Here is a 5,421-nt window from a genome sequence, read left to right on the forward strand (position 1 = left end):
GCAATAAAATCAATGACAGCGATTAATATATTAAAAAGGGATCTAGTTCAACGTGCTTTTTTTTGCTAGGAATGCCGAGTTTCTGTTAACATAATCAATCAAATGGTGTAGGAGTGTCTCAGCTTCAGACTAGACTACTTAGAGGCACAGCTAGTATTAGATAACTGCCATGAAGCAGTACATATTCCTGCAGAGCCCATTAGGGAAAAGGAATGTAAAAGTTTCAAAAAGTTTACAAGATTCACAAAGTAAGCTGCTCTGAAAAAAGTAACAATTTTCTGAATTTCAAAGAAAAAATAAAAGCTAGGACACAATATATCCCCTTAGTAGTGTTCTTGTTAATAATTAAGATGCACATATTTTTCTGTAATGAACAAGTTAGATTTCTTTAAGAAGCCTCATAAAAAGTTCTCCTTCATAAGGTGATCTCTATTTGGTATTGTGAATGCCCCCATATTTCAAGTAATTACAGCAATAATGAAAACTGAAACAATATGTAGTATTTTTCACACAACATTTACAGTATTCCAAGATAAATTTAATAAAATACAAATTATCATAATCACAGAAAATCATAATAATCACTTTTTTAATACTTCATATATAAAAATTGTTGTCATGTTATATTTTAAAACCGCAAGCATAAATATTGAAAAGACAGCAGCTTTCCACCATTCCTATTAATTCTGCTAATGGCTATTTTACAAGTGCTTGATTGCAAAATAAAGGCAAATTATATATCATAGTTTTTCCAGCAGTGCTAATTTACAGTACTATAAAGTTTTTCTTACTATTACAGGTTACTTTACCTAAATAATAAGCTACATTGTCGTTTGCCCAAAGTGTCACAATTAGCACAGATTAGAAGTTATATATCCCTTTACCTTCCCTCACAAAAACTCCCTCACTTCACCGCTGAGATGCACCTCTCTTCAGCAGAGGACTTATTTCCCAACATACATACAAAAATAGGTATGTTTTTAAACACATGAAAAAAGAGAACTACAAATCTAATGTAGGAGTATTAAGTTTGACAAGAGCTTTTTGCTATCCGTACTTTTTAAGAACTCCAACACTGACAGAGTACCAAAGCAGCTACAGTTTTCACTCCAGCTTTTTGAAGCTCATTGTGACTTGAATGCACTCTTTTCACTCGTTTAAATCTTTGACATGAAGAGATTAAAACATTTGTACTTAACTTGGGTAGGATTTTTGGTGTTTGGGGTTTTTTTTTTGGTGTTTACAGACAAAGAGAAAACTGTAGGAATGATGGTGAAATGTGCACACACACTGCTTGGTAATTCAGAGGTGAAATAACAAAGAAATACATAACTGACATTCTTCAGCTGCAAATAAATATGACTATATTTACAGATAGAAAAATACATTAACACTCAGTTCCCAAAAGCACAGTTTGCAAGGGAGTTATATCAAAAATCACCTAATCTGGAACATCAAATAGGATGCAGGAATACCATTAGCCTACAGTATAGTCACTGCTCCCCCGGGCAGATGGAGCTCATCAGCCCTGTAAGGCAATCCATCTAAGAGAAGGTCACTCTAAACAAACCTACGTTCTGAGACCCTCACTGCCACTGTCCAAGCGTGCTTGGCCCCGGCAGATGAACCTCAGGATTAAAGGGTGGGCTCAGTTCAGCGCACGCTGTGTCTCACCTAAAAAATCCACTGCGCAGGCTGGAAGGGTTAATGACCTTTCCCAAATCTTCGCTCGCGAAGACTGGCCATTATTAAGTCACTGCTCCACATATCAAAGAGAGTTTTAACTTGGTTCAGCTGCAGCACTGCTGGGACTCAAGCTACAGCAGCGTAGAACCCATCAATTGTTGCCACAGTCTGGCTGGGAAGCACTACAGAGTCACAGAATGGTTTGGGTTGGAAGGGACCTGTAAAGGCCATCTAATCCAACCCCCACTGCAATCAGCCGGGACATCTTCAACTAGTCTGAGTGCTCAGAGCCCTGTCCAGCCTGGCCCTGAATGTTTCCAGGGATGGGTCATCCACCACGTCTCAGGAGAGTGGTAAATCCTTAGGCACAGAGCCCCCAGGCAAGTTCTGTATTGTTGGTATGAACAGTAAGCAAACGAGTTTAAAACTAGCTCAAGCAGAGAGCAAATGCTGTGCAGGCATATCCCTTATTTCTACAATGTTCTTTTATAGTTGTACTCTCTATTTCTTTATTTGAAGTCTTCCAGATTTAGTGATATGAACCCATAACTAGTTTTCACAACACACTTTAGATTAACTGGCCGACAAATTGCACATAATCAGAGCAAGAGTAATTTGCTGGTCAGCAATGCACACTACAAATGAAACATGACTTCACTTATCAACTCCTTACTTAAACAGCATCCAGGGAGGGTGTGACACTCCAGGGATTGCCAAGCGGAATCCAGGAAATCTTTAGAGATCTTCAGAGTTCAAAAAGCACTCACTGGTTACTCCCTTACTCCACTGCAACATCAAAAAAGGTCACCGGATTCCCATCCCCATGAGCTCAGAATGTCCATGTTAGAATCTGAAATCCCACTGCCATTAATTTATACAGTCAACTCCTCAAATTATTGTATTCCAGTGAAACTGCACAGAAGGCTTACACCAGGGACTAGTTATCTTTTGTATATAAAATCCTGACCATGTTTCCCCTGAAAATTCTGTTTGCAGCCATTTCACTGAGAAAGGAAAAACCAGGCCCCAAGAAGCCTCGATCCAAGTCTCTGAAGTTACGAAGGACTAGGTAAGGATACTTCACAGACATGCAGAAAAACAAACATTTTTTCTATAGTTTTGCCATTAGCACTGAATTAGATCCCTTTTGCAGTGACATTTCAAGGGTTAAGCAAAGAACTTGAATCTTATTTCATTCCAAGATTTTTATAAATAAACTTTTGGGCAATTAAATGCGATATAAATTCTTAAAATAGAAATATCAAGTCTAAGAGCATTCATGTGGATGGATGTCCAAAAACATATACAAAGCCTTTCACATAAGGCTGAATTCAGGATAGCACTTTCAAGTAGAACTAAAATAAATTAAATAGGTGCTAACATAGAGATGCTAAAGAAAAGACTCTGAATAAAGACTCATTTTCTCAACTTCCAGTCCCTGATACAGCCATAAGATTTGGAACAAGCTTTTACGAACACAAAATACCCAAACTAAAAAAGTGCCCTCATATAAGCAATCTGGAAATTGCATGAGCTTGAATACATGTGGGCATGGCTGACATTCAGTGTATTCACCTAAGAACAAAACTGACAATTATTGTATGTCTGCCAATTTATTAATATAGTTATATCTATACAAATAGAGATTTTTTTCTTCTTCATAGTAACAATTCAGTGTTTTAAAACAGGCAGATCAATATATTACAAATACCACTACTGTTAGAACACATACTAAATCACAGGAGGTAGAGTTAGATCCCCATTAACAATAAACTTCAGAAAACACAGACTATTTTTAAAAATTAGTAGAATATGTCATTCATGAAAACTTACTTTTCTGAACAACTCATATGTAGCTGCTTTATGAGACATCTTTTTTTGAAGCATGATAAAGAATATTTGATAGAAACTTGTTCTATTTCAGTTTTCAACATAACTCTGCAATAAGCACATAAGAAAACTCCCAAGTGGTAAAGACTTCAGACAAACTGCAAAAAAGCAATATTTTAAGTTATTCAAATTACCAAAGTTATCATGAATTTGACCACATCTTTTACCTTATGATTACATTTGAAACTTCATTCAAGTAACTATGGTTTAAAAATGTATCTACACCAATAAAATTAATGTGAAGCTTTTCTACACTGTCAATAATTGGCATTTTTGAATGGCATACAAATGAATAAGTATTATTCCTTTCACAACAACTTACTGCAAAATACAGGCACCTGAAAAACTGATACATAATGCAACGAGGGTATTAAGGATATTAAAAGTGTTTGCCATTATCTAGTCATGCTATGTATTTCCCTTCTTTTAAAGAAATACTCTACAGTTTGAAGCCGTGCCTGAGGTGCGTGCAAATTATCATGTTTCAGTATTTAACTCAATTTTCATAGTATATTTCTTTAACAGTTACAAAAACATTAGTGTGCCAAAGTTTTGAATCATTACAACTGTAAAGATCTTAAGCAGACATTGTATCTTTGATAATGTATTCTTGCTATTGCACACATGCTCTTAAGACAGTGAAACTGGTCCATATTCAATTTCAACTATTTACACATGCTAAAATCATTTATCTGCTTATAATGTTGGAAAAGAAAAAATACAGCCTTTCTTCACCAACACACACTGCTCCAAAATTTACGCCACCAAATTTCACAGAATCACAGAATACCAGGCTGGAATGGACCTCAAGGATTATCTGTCAACACCAGGCTGTGTGGTGCAGTCAAAACCATGGAGGGTGCGGATGCCATCCAGAAGGACCTGGTCTGGCGTGAGAGGTGGGTCTGTACAAACCTCATGAAGTTCAACAAAGTGAAGTGCAAGGTCCTACACCTAGACCATGGCAATCCCAGACACACCTACAGGCTGGGCAGAGAAGTGATTGAGAGCAGCCCTTCTGAGAAGGATTTGGGGGTGCTGGTGGGTGAGAGGCTGCATATGACCCGGCCATGTGCACTCACAGCCCAGAAAGCCAAATGTGTCCTGGGCTGCATCCAAAGCAGGGTGGGCAAGGTTGAGGGAGGGGATTCTGCCCCTCAGCTCTGGTCTGGTGAGACCCCACCTGGAGCACTGCATCCAGCTCTGGGGTTCCAGCACAGGAAGGACACTGACCTAATGGAGGGAGTCCAGAGGAGGGCCTTGAAAGAAAAGGGGTCTGGAGCACCTCCCCTATGAGGACAGGCTGAGAGAGCTGGGACTGTTCAGCCTGGAGAACAGAAGGTTGCAAGAAGACCTCATAGCAACTTTCCAGTATCTGAAGAGGCCTACAGCGAAGTTAGAGAGGGACCTTCACCAGAAACTCTAGTGATAGGACAAGGGGGAAGTGCTTCAAAGTTAAAGAGAGTAGGTTTAGATTAGACAATAGGAAGAAATTCTTACCTGTGAGGGTGGTGAGGCACTGGCACAGGTTGCCCAGACAAGGTATGGATGCCCCATCCTGGAAGTGTTCAAGGACAGGTTGGATGGGGCTCTGAGTAACCTGGTCTAGTGGAAGGTGTCCCTGCCCATGGCAGGGGAGTTGGGACTACATGATCTTTAAGGTCCCTTCCAACCCAAACCATTCTGTGACTCTGTGATTCTATTGTCCAACCTTTCTCACAAGAAGCACAGTCTAGACAAGACAACCCAGCACCTTGCCCAGCCAGATCTTAAAAGTGTCCAATCTTAGGGAATCCACCACTTCTCTGGGGAGATTATTCCAATGGATGATTGTTTTCAATGTGC

This window comes from Lepidothrix coronata, unplaced genomic scaffold (assembly GCF_001604755.1).
Source record: "Lepidothrix coronata isolate B3197 unplaced genomic scaffold, Lepidothrix_coronata-1.0 Scaffold31, whole genome shotgun sequence".
In the NCBI taxonomy this organism is placed as follows: Eukaryota; Metazoa; Chordata; class Aves; order Passeriformes; family Pipridae; genus Lepidothrix; species Lepidothrix coronata.